This window comes from Lithobates pipiens, unplaced genomic scaffold (genome assembly GCF_037356315.1).
Source record: "Lithobates pipiens isolate NorthernLeopardFrog02 unplaced genomic scaffold, aLitPip1_a1.2 Scaffold_16, whole genome shotgun sequence".
In the NCBI taxonomy this organism is placed as follows: domain Eukaryota; kingdom Metazoa; phylum Chordata; class Amphibia; order Anura; family Ranidae; genus Lithobates; species Lithobates pipiens.
Genome location: NW_027507748.1, coordinates 533025801 through 533038300, shown reverse-complemented (window position 1 = coordinate 533038300; position 12500 = coordinate 533025801).

Here is a 12500-nt window from a genome sequence, read left to right as displayed (position 1 = left end):
TGTTTACTGTGTTTTATTGTTAACCATTTTTTTGTTTTCAGGTAAGCCATTCAGCTACACAGCGGATTTATTTATCTTGACGGTTTGCTCCCACGATACATAAAGCCGTGACTCAAGTGCTGTCGGAGGTGATTTCACCACCACCACAGTTAAAAAAAGAGCAAATATGCCAAAGCATGGGGGCAGAAGGGGTGGAGAAGCAATTTGCTCCTACCTTTTGCGGAAGGATGCCTCCATGCTTTGGCATATATATATTTTAGGCACAGATTGCGTTAACATTTTTTATTTTTTACTATTTTTTTTTGTATTTGCTTTGCAGGTATGATAAGTCTTACTGTTACACTGTAATGTTACTTTGTTTTATTGTTAACCATCATTTGCTTAGCAGGTATGCCATTCAGTTGCAGCACGGATTTATTTATCTTGACAGCAATAGCGTTTGCTCCCAGGATACATAAAGCTGTGACTCCAGTGCCCCCATGCTTCGGAATATATAAATGGTGCATGTATTCCCATTATTAGAAGTGGGTGGATGAAGGGAGGTATTCTAATGGTGGGCATACCCACCGATCAATCTCTTTTTTTCGTTCAGCCCACAGGCTGCATGAAAAAAAGATTAAAATGTTGCTGGTTTTTAAGTGGTTATACCAGAATGATACATGCAGGTTTAGGTATCATCTTGGTATCATTCTTTTCAGGCAGTGGTCAGCTTTCATGTAAAAGCAATCCTAGCTACTAGACAGGAAATGACCCCCCCTCTCCCCCTACTGTCTTCCATGTTTTTCTCTGGTTCTCCTGTCCCAACAGGGAACCTGAGAATGCAGCCGGTGATTCGGCCAGCTGACCATAGAGCTGATCAGAGACCAGAATGGCTCCAATCATCTCTATGGCCTAAGAAATCGGAAGCTACAAGCTTTTTTTTACTTAGATTTCGTCGGATGTAAACAGCGCCATTGGGAAATTGGGTAAGCCTGTTATCACACCGATCTTGGTGTGGTCAGATGCTTTGAGGGCAGAGGAGAGATCTAGGATCTAATAGACCCCAATTTTTTCAAAAAAGAGTACCTGTCACTACCTATTGCTACCATAAGGGATATTTACATTCCCTGAGATAACAATAAAAATTATTAAAAAAAAAAGGAAAGGAGCAATTTAAAAATAAGATAAAAAAGCAAAAAAATAAAATAAAACAAAAAAGCAAAACAAGCACCCCTGTCCCCCCCTGCTCTTGCTCAAACGCGAATGCAAGCGTCAGTTTGGCGTCAAGTGTAAACAGCAATTGAACCATGTATGTGAGGTATCACCGTGAAGGTGAGATTGAGGGCAGTCATTTTAGCAGTAGACCTCCTTTGTACATCTTAAGTGGTAACTTGTAAAGGCTTTTAAATATGTATGTAGTTTGTCGCCACTGTTTGTGCTCAATTTTAAAGCATGTCGTGTATGGTATCCATGTACTCGGCTACTTGGCCTAAGATCGTCTTTTTTATTTCATCAAACATTTGGGCAAAATAGTGTGTTTTAGTGAATTAAAATTAAAAAAAGTGTTTTTTGACAAAAAAAATGCGTTTGAAAAATCGCTGCACAAATACTGTGTGAAAAAAAAATGAAACACCCACCATTTTAATCTGTAGGGCCTTTGCTTTAAAAACATATATAATGTTTGGGGGTTCAAAGTAATTTTCTTGCAAAAAAAATAATAATTTTTTCATGTAAACAAAAAGTGTCAGAAAGGGCTTTGTCTTCAAGTGGTTAGAAGAGTGGGTCATGTGTGACATAAGCTTCTAAATGTTGTGCATAAAATGCCAGAACAGTTCAAACCCCCCCAAATGACCCTATTTTGGAAAGTAGACACTCCAAGCTATTTGCTGAGAGTCATGTCGAGTCCATGAAATATGTTATATTGTGACACAAGTTGTGGGGAAAAGACAATTTAAAAAAAATTTTGCACAAAGTTGTCACTAAATGATATATTGCTCAAACATGCCATGGGCAAATGTGAAATTACACCCCAAAATACATTCTGTTGCTTCTCCTGAGTACAGGGATACCACATGTGTGAGACTTTTTGGGAGCCTAGCCACATACGGGACCGTTGCGCGGGCATGCTACACTGTAGTTCAAACAAAAGTTTTATCATTTTGTTCCCACAAATAGAGCTTTCTTTTGGTTGTATTTGATCATCTCTGCGGTTGTTATTTTTTGCTAAACAAATAAAAAAAAAACACAAAAAATTTTGAAAAAATAAACTTTTTCTTTCTTTCTGTAATAAAACGTTGTAAATAACTAAGTATGTTTTCTCCTTCACTGATGGGCACTGATGAGGCTGCACTGATGGGCACTGATAAGGCGGCAACAATGAGGTGGCACTGATGAGGTGGCACTGCTGGGCAATGATGATGGGCACTGATAGGCAGCAATATGTGGCACTGATATGCAGCACTGATGGGCATTGATAGGCAGCACTGATGGGCACTCCTATGTAGCACTGGTGGGGGCTGATGGGCACTGATAGGCTGCACTGATGGGTACTTATGGGTGCCACTGATAGGCAGCGCTGATGGGGACTGATGGGTGTCACTGATAGATGGCACTGATAGGCATCACTGATGGCACTGGCACTGGCAGGTATTGCTGATGGACTCTGATTCGTATCTGCCTGTTTACTAATTGCCATCTGCCTGGGCACTGATTGGCATATCCCTGGTGGTCCAGGGTGGCATATCTGGTGGGCGTCCTTTGTGGGCATCCCTGGTGGTCCTAACAGCATCCCTGGCGGTCCGGGGTGGGCATCCGTGGGGGGCTGCGCTGATAAGCAATCATCACACACCCCCCCTGCCAGGGGAGCCGCCGATCGTCTCTCTTCTACTCGCGTTTGTCAGACGTGAGTGAGGAAAAGACGATAAACCGAGACCATACATCGGTTTAACAGGACAGGTTCCACTCAGTACAGGCCTCACCATGGTCAACCAAAGAAGTTGAGTGCACGTGCTCAGCATCATATCCAGAGGTTGTCTTTGGGAAATAGACGTATGAGTGCCGCCAGCATTTCTACAGAGGTTGAAGAGGTGGGGGGTCAGCCTGTCATTGCTCAGACCATATGCTGCACACTGCATCAAATTGGTCTGCATGGCTGTCTTCCCAGAAGGAAGCTTCTTCTCAAGATGATGCACAAGCGTTTCGCTTCAGGAGTGATCCGGGATGAGGGGATGGCCGTTGGTTTCTGGCCATCCCCTCTTGATCGCTCCTGGCGAATGAGAAGCTTCCCCCGCCCGTGTAGTGTAAACACAGGCAGGGAGGAAGTGATGTCACTCTCCTCGGGGCGGTCTTTTTGACCGGACTGCGAGGAGAGCAGAGATAGTAAGTGCACGAACACTACACTGACATGTAGGTACACATAGGCACACAAATTTTGGCATTTTATGGCCTTCGAAACTGTGATAGGTAGTGAGGAGTGAAATCAAAAATTTGCACCCTTAGAAATCCTGAAGGCAGTGGTTTTCGGGGTGCCGTTTGCGGCTAGGCTCCCAAAAAGTCCCACATATGTGGTATCCCCGTACTCAGGAGAAGCAGCAGAATATATTTTGGGGTGCAATTCCACATATAACTATGGCATGTGTGAGCAATATATCATTTAGTGACAACTTTTTGTAAACTTTTTTTTTTTTTGTGTCATTATTCAATCACTTGGGACAAAAAAATAAATATTCAATGGGCTCAACATGCCCCTCAGCAATTTCCTTAGGGTGTCTACTTTCCAAAATGGGGTCATTGGGGGGGGGGGGGGGGTTTGTACTGCCCTGCCATTTTAGCACCTCAAGAAATGAGATAGGCAGTCATAAATTAAAAGCTGTGTAAATTCCAGAAAATGTACTCTAGTTTGTAGACGCTAAAACTTTTGCGCAAACCAACAAATATACGCTTATTGACATTTTTTTTACTAAAGACATGTGGCTGAATACATTTTGGCCTAAATGTATGACTAAAATTTAGTTTATTTGATTTTTCTTATAACAAAAAGTAGAATATATCGTTTTTTTTCAAAATTTTCAGTCTTTTTCCTTTTATATCGTAAAAAATAAAAATCGCAGAGGCAATCAAATACCATCAAAAGAAAGCTCTATTTGTGGGAAGAAAAGGACGCAAATTTCGTTTGGGTACAACATTGCATGACCAGTTAAAGCACTGCAGTGCGAAATTGTAAAAAGACCTCTGGTCCTTAGGCTGACAATTGGTCCGGGGCTTAAGTGGTTAAATCCAGGCTCTTTCTCCCTGAAGCTGGAAGGCACCCTATTTCCTAGTCTAGAGAGCCTCCATGAACCCACTCTCATAGTCCAGGGCCTCCAGACACCTACTTCCCTAGTCCAAGACCCACTCCAACTTAAGAGCCTCCTCTGCATCCTGCTCTCAAAATCCAGGTCCTTTATCAACCCCACTTTTCAAGTCCAGGGCACCGTTACACCCCCCAGTCCAGGGCCTTCTGGGTACTCCCCTCCTAGCCCTGGTCCTCCTCTGCATCCCCCAGTCCAGGGCCTCTTCTGCCCCCCCCAGTCAAGGGCCTTCTGTGTACTCCCCTCCTAGTCCAGGGCCTCCTCTGAACCCCCCAGCCCAGGGCCTCCTCTGCATTCCCCAAGTCCAGGGTCTCCTCTGCACCCACCTCCCCCAGATTAGGGCCTCCTCTGCATCCCCCCAACCGGGGGACCCCCTCTGCATCCCCCAAGTCCATGGTCTCCTCTGTAACCCCCAGCCCAGGGCCTCCTCCCCACTCCCCAGCCCAAAGCCCCCTCCACATCCTCCAACAGCCCAAGGCCTCCACTGCGCCCTCCAGTCCAGAGCCTCCTCTAACCCCCCTCCTCCCAGTCCAGGTCTCCTCTGCACCCCCCTCAGCTCAGGGCCTTCACTGGACCCCCAGTCCAGGGCTTCCTCCGCACCCCCCAGCCCAGGGCCTCCGCCATCCCTCCTCTCAGTCCAGGGCCTCCTCTCCCCCCCAGTCCAGGGCCTTCTTTGAAGCCTCCCCTTCTCTGAGATGCCTCACGCAGAAAAAAACATAAACTGGTTGGGCACTGGGCAGGACTAGGAGGGAGATCTACCTGTCTATTACACTTAATCGGGCAGCAGTGACACCCTTAGAGCAGCGGTTCCCAGTGCCGGTGGGGGCAGCACCCCTGGCAGCACCCCTGGCAGCACCCCCCTAGATGCCTCACCCGGTGCCCCCCCCTTAAATTCTGCCCTGGCTCTAAGTGACTGATATCTGTACCAGATAGAACGTAGCTGATGCCTTATTAATGTTCTAAATCTATCGTTATCATAAGTTTGGAAAATGAATAATAGAAATGATGTTGGAGAAATGTCATAAGGCTTAAAATAAAGGACATATGTCTGTATTACTTGTGGCAGTTGTTAGCTTATGTTGCCTCCAGCTTATGTTGCCTCCTGGTAAAACAAGCACTAAGCAAAAAATGGAGTGCAGCCAGGCCAAATAAATAAGACAAAACATTTTAATTACAATTAATAGGAACTGGAAAACAAAATGATTATAGTTTTTATGCCCAAGGACTTATAATTAAAACATAAATATTCTATTTAAGTGTACATACAGTATGAATAGAGAGAACATCATACTTATTATTATTTTCTATATATAATGCATTTAAATGTCAAATCAGTCTGTCTGACAGCCAACACTTGAGATGAATCCCTTTTGTTTCATACATGTAGTACACTGTTTTGTTAATAAACCTTTTTATAATCATTCATTATTATACACAAAGCAATAATCATGTCCCATTCAAAGACACCCAGAGATGGCACTAATAATGAAAATGACAATTATATGAGCTTTTGTTAACCATGTTTTGCAAAGAATTTTGTCATGTAAATATGCTGGATTTTCATATTGTGCATAATACAGATCTGAATACTATTACACAAAGAGCAAGCTTAAAATGAGCTGCCTCCAGTTGTTTACAATTAAATGTAATTGCAGTGTATGAAATGAGGAAGCTCAAAACAGTCATGTTTATCCATAATATTCTTAAAGGAAAACCTTCTAGGATATTTAGCAACTGTTGTAGCCAAAGTTCCTATCCAGTGCAAGAAGTTGCTATTGTCTGGGAGGGTGGGCAGGTCAAATATTCAAGCATTGGAAATGTAGTCTGGCCAGTGGCCACTTTAAACTGCTTGGCAGAACATTCCTCCTTGTTGAAGCTTGTTGCTCCCTCCCTGCAGTCTGGTCGTGTGTGGGCAGGACCTAGTCCGCCAGAAAAGTCCGGTCGTGTGTGGGCAGGTCCGCTCGTTCGGAAAGCCCGGCAGACCTATGCTGCAAAGTCTGGCGGGTTGTCCTCTGGATAGTCCGATTGTGTGTACGCGGAATAAGGGGTAGTAGGAGAGTCCCTGCTATGGGAAGAACAGCTGGGGAGCCACATGAAGTGAGCATGACTAAGCTGCTGTTTTGCTGTACTGTGCTGCAGGAGAGTAATGGATTACATCTCACAGCACTCCCCTGATCATAAGGTTACACCCAGAGGAGAACTTCTGCCAGAACCTTTGAGCAGAGACTGTGCTATTGACAGCTATGCATACAGAGAGGCTGAGCTGAGTTCCTCAGAGACTGTGTTGCTGACCTGTGCCTCCTTGGGATGGCGGGTACTGTGCAGTGCTGCTGCTGGAGACTCTGAGAGATTGCCCCAAGGATGCTAGGGACCATCTGGAGTAGTGAGAGCCCTTCTGGCCATTTGTTCCTGGTTTTGCTGGACCTATTAGTATCTGTGAAAAATTTACTTTTCAGCTTTTCTTGTGGGATTAAAAAATTCTGCCAGTTGGGAATGAGTGCTCTAACGGGATATATTGAGGTCTCCAACACACGCAAACTGTACTCAGAGTCCACCTTTCATAAACGCTTTGCATATTTCCAGATCTATTATTTTTGTGCTTTGTATCTACTACATTACTATGTGATTTTGTTTGTCACCTAGTTAGTTACTTTGCTATGGGGCTTATATCCCTTCAGTAAAGCCCATTCTAAGTCACATGTGTGAGAATGGATTCAGCCAGGACGGGTCATCAATGGGAGGAACCGAAGGAGTAAATTCCTGAACACACACATATATACAGCATACATACATATATACATATATATATATATATATATATATATATATATATATATATATATATATATATATATATAAATATATACATAGCACTGACCCCCGAAGGAGCTGCTGGTTTTATTGGGCTTACCGTTACCTTCTTGACAGCTTCTCCATGTAGGGGTTCCCTTGGTAGATGGCCCAAAGAAATGTGGAAACTGACACTGAATCTTCTTTTGGGTTATTTATTTCAAACAGAAACAGAGTCTCTCAGTTTAGGGTAGAGGGATAGGAGTAAGTTCAGGTACTTTAGACTGCAAAAATAGAGTCTTTTATAGGAAAAATCCAGAGAATAGCAACCGTTTCACAGCTGGATTTTACAACCCCCGGATAGACCTCCTCTCGCTAGGCCTAGCAGCAGGTAGGGTATTAAGCAAAGTCTCTGCCACAGACTTGAGCGTAGGATATTTGAGAAACTCTCTGCCACAGACTAGAGCATTACTGAGGGACATAGACAAATTCAAAGAGCTATCATACGGTACCAGTATCTCTCAGTGGATCCGGAAATACCGTATGAGTGTAGATCCATGTAGTGTCCTTCAACTGACCCTCCAGGCTCCTTCAGAGAAGCCAGCCTTGCGCACGGCCTTCTCCTGAAGAGTCCTCCCCTGGGGTTTCTCCAGTTGCTGGGCCTCTCCCTTAAAAGAGATGCCACTGGACCACCTTTCGATCAATAGGCCCTGAAATCCATTCAGGCCTGTCCCTGCAGTTGCGTTGCCTCGGGCTAGCCAGCCCCGAGACTTGAAAGGCATGGTTTCGCACCCCAGGCCAGGAGGGCCATGGGGCTGGTCAGGAGGACCAGAACCAAACAGGCAGAAAATATTCTCCGGAACCAGAACAGACCACATGATCTCGGTACCTTAAATACCACCTCCCAGAATGCACAGCAGGAGAACACTCCCACTGGGCTGGTTTCTGAAAGAACAGTGGCATTCAATACACCCAGCCAGACTGCATTTTTACTCTTGTCGGCAGTGACACCTGTGGTCAAGGAGAACCCAGTGCAACCCAGCTGGACTGGCACTGAAACCATAAATCTAGAAAATTTGCCTCAAAATCCAACTGTGGTTTCAGGAAAGTTTAACTTTGAAAAAGATATAGCGCCTGCTCGTCAGGAGCCAACTCTACATATATATATATATATATATATATATATATATATACAGTATCTCTAAAAAGTAAGTACACCCCACCGCTGGCAACAAAAGTGAGTACACCCCTAAGTATAAATGTCCAAATCGGGCCCAATTAACCATTTTCCCTCCCTGGTGTCATGTGACTCATTAGTGTTACAAGTCTCATGTGTGAATGGGGAGCAGGTGTCTTAAATTTGGTGTTATCGCTCTCACTCTCTCATACTGATCACTGGAAGTTCAACGTGGCACCTCATGGCAAAGAAGTCTCTGAGGATCTGAAAAAAAGAATTGTTGCTCTATATAAAGATGGCATAGGCTATAAGAAGATTGCCAAGACTCTGAAACTAAACTGCAGCACTGTGGCCGAGACCATACATCGGTTTAACAGGACAGGTTCCACTCAGTACAGGCCTCACCATGGTCAACCAAAGAAGTTGAGTGCACGTGCTCAGCATCATATCCAGAGGTTGTCTTTGGGAAATAGACGTATGAGTGCCGCCAGCATTTCTACAGAGGTTGAAGAGGTGGGGGGTCAGCCTGTCATTGCTCAGACCATATGCTGCACACTGCATCAAATTGGTCTGCATGGCTGTCTTCCCAGAAGGAAGCTTCTTCTCAAGATGATGCACAAGAAAGCCTGCAAACTGTTTGCTGAAAACAAGTAGACTAAGGGCATGGATTACTGGAACCATGTCCTGTGGTCTGATGAGACCAAGATAAACTTTTTTGGTTTAGATGGTGTCAAGCATGTGTGGCGGCAACCAGGTGAGGTGTACAGTCAAGCATGGTGGTGGGAGTGTCATAATCTGGGGCTGCATGAGTGCTGTCAGCACTGGGGAGCTACAGTTCATTGAGGGAACCATGAATGCCAACATGTACTGTGACATACTGAAGCAGAGCATGATCTCCTCCCTTTGGAGACTGTGCAGTATTCCAACATAATAACGACCCCCAACCACACCTCCAAGATGACCACTGCCTTGCTAAAGAAGCTGAGGGTAAAAGTGATGGATTGGTCAAGCATGTCTCCAGATCTAAAGCTTACTGAGCATCTGTGGGGCATCCTCAAATGGAAGGTGGAGGAGCACAAGGTCTCTAACATCCACCAGCTCCGTGATGTCATCATGGAGGAGTGGCAACCTGTGAAGCTCTGGTGAACTCCATGCCCAAGAAGGTTAAGGCAGTGCTGGAAAATAATGGTGGCCACACAAAATATTGATACTCTGGGCCCAATTTAGACATTTTCACTTAGGGGTGTACTCACTTTTGTTGCCAGCGGTTTAGACATTAATGGCTGTATTGAGTTATTTTGAGGGGACAGCAAATTTACAGTTATACAAGCTGTACGCTCATTACTTTACATTGTAGCAAAGTGTCAATTCTTTAGTGTCGTCACATGAAAATATATAATAAAATATTGACACTTTTGTGAGATACTGTATATATAAATATATATATATATATATATATATATATATATACACACACCTTTAGGTTAAACTGTCTGTAGAGCACTAAATAAACTTGTATGCTTGTCTCAGCCAAGCATGAATAAGATACATGAGTATGACCCTTGATAATTATAGAGTAACCCATTCAGTACCTAATTATACTACTTGAAAAAAAAATCACATAATATGATCCACAGTATGCATAGTCCATCTCAATTATTACTCCAAAAATAAAGCAAACACATGAAACTGTTACTTGGCAAATATTTTTCATAACTAATGTGTAACAAAATATATTTTTGTTGCTGGCAATATGAACTTCAAATAGATAAAGTGATATGGAAAATATCCAGGGCTATTAGAATAAATGGCATCTGTTTGATATTGTAACTTTATATGATCAAAGAAGTGATGGAAAATATGTCAAGGATTTTGAAGGAGAATCTATTCCCATCTGTCCATTGAAGCTTATCATTATCAAGTAATAATGAGCTATACATGTACAGTAAACTGAAAACTGAATGTAGCCCCAGTTATAATTTCTTTGGAAACAGAAGAATCATGATTTACCTGAGATATACAGTAGGGTAATTTACTTATAGAGAGGTTTGTCGCACCTATGTTTTCTTTAAAGTGCAATACAGGAACCAACAAAGATACTTCAGACATAAATTTACAGTGTTACAATAATTAGCTAATACCAGAAAGTCCAAGCGACAACTGTCAATCCAAGCACAATTGACAAACCAGTACCGCATGATTATGACAGGTGTTATATCATTAAAACAATGAGGCATCACAAGCACTCTTTTATTAGTGCAATGTCACAGAAGTCAAGTAAGCTAACATTTAGCGGCCATGCAGGGTCCTTTCTTCAAGGCATAATAGTGACATTGCGTGCCCACCCCCAAAACATTGGCTTATTTGACTGAAGCAACATTGCATAATAAATAAGTGTATATGTTTGCAATGAAGTAGTGATGATGTCTCATCAATCATTTAATGTGGTTTATTCTGCACCATCTGCTACAGTCACTATGAGCACCCATCCAGGATTTTTTTTTTTCACAATAAAGTTTATTGAAAGTATATATGTATAGAGCATTCATCCAGGAATTTTTAACGTGATTCTGTAATTTTTTTTTAAAAGATTAAAAGAAAAAAATCATGCAAAGAAAACAAGTAATACCTTATACTTTCCTTCAGAATTCAAAAGAGAAAGTCGATTTTCTGTATCTGATACTTCAAGGGATGTTGGGTACTGGCAATCAAACAGCTTTTCTTGAACGTCTAGGAAAGAAGTCAGAGTGACAGAACATCCTACATTCGGGGAGAGCAATGTATCCAAACGTTCCAGGACAACCCGGTTACCCACCAAACCCTGCATATCCCCCTGGCACCAATCCTGCATATCCTCCTGGCACCAATCCTGCATATCCCCCTGGTACAGTGCCTCCTGCCTACCCTCCTGGACAACCTGGGTATCCTGTAGGCCAGCCTGTCTACCCCCCTGGGCAAAATATCTATCCTCCAGGACATGTACCACATCCTCACCATCAGCCTGGCTACCCTCCACATGTTGGACCTGGAATGCCAGGATACCCAGTAAACCCCATGATGCCTGGATACCCCATGGATAAGAAAATGAGGAAAAAAATGAAGAAGGCAAACAAAAATGCATATAAGCATGCACATGGAAGGAGATCTTCATCGTCCTCATCCAGCAGTGACTAGAAAATCAGAAACCTTGCTTGTTGAAGAAGCCTGGGGATTATCCCCTAAGTAGTAGCATGCACAGTTTATGTATTGTACGCTATTCAGCTACAATACATACCCTAAACTGTTGTCATCACAGATGAATTCAATCTTTCCTGCAGAGTTCTAATGCATTTACACTGCAAGAACAACACTATGCATTCCTGATTTCTGTACATTATTACTGTGATGTGAATACAACTTTAATTCCTTAACCTGCTTCAAATAATAAAGTTTTAATTTTCAAACAGCTTTTCTTTGTTGACAGTGTCCAATCTACTTTAGGCTGCATAATAAAACCCATACATCTCATAATGTCCTTCAGTCCTCTGTCTTTATTGAATAAAAGCAACATAGTTAATGTTTGTGCTATACTGTAACAAACAACTTGGGTATAAATGAATCCTAATGCTCATATTTAGGTAATAATCTAGCTTTCACTGTACTGAATACATGCCATATGTATAGCACCTACTGTATGGAGCACGGTCCCCTAGAGGACTGCTTAGAATTACTTGCTCATCTGCACGGCCATGACCTGGTGAACTTTCCAACTCATCTGACACTCTGGGTTCATATATCCTTGTATCACTGTATGGCAATAACCAGACAACTCAATGTATTTAGGTTCTATGATTATTTTACTTGAACCAATTGAAAGGCAAAGTTGTCACAAAGAGGAATTAATAAATCTGCTGAGTTCTAGGCAACAGCGCCAAGTCAGCAAAATAATTCCTCCGAAAGACACACGACAATATTTTAATATTTCAACAATGACAATACTATATATATATATATATATATATATATATATATATACATACACACATACACACTTCCTTTAGTGATAATGCTACCCCCTAAACGGATGTTTCAGCTAACTGCTTATACTGCCACACTGTAAAAGATGGAACCTAGCCAGCCTACACGCTATTCAAGGAAGAGAGAGCAGGTCTAGAGAATAGTAATACAGGGGCCTTTCTAGAAGTAATGACAATAAAGTCCACGTT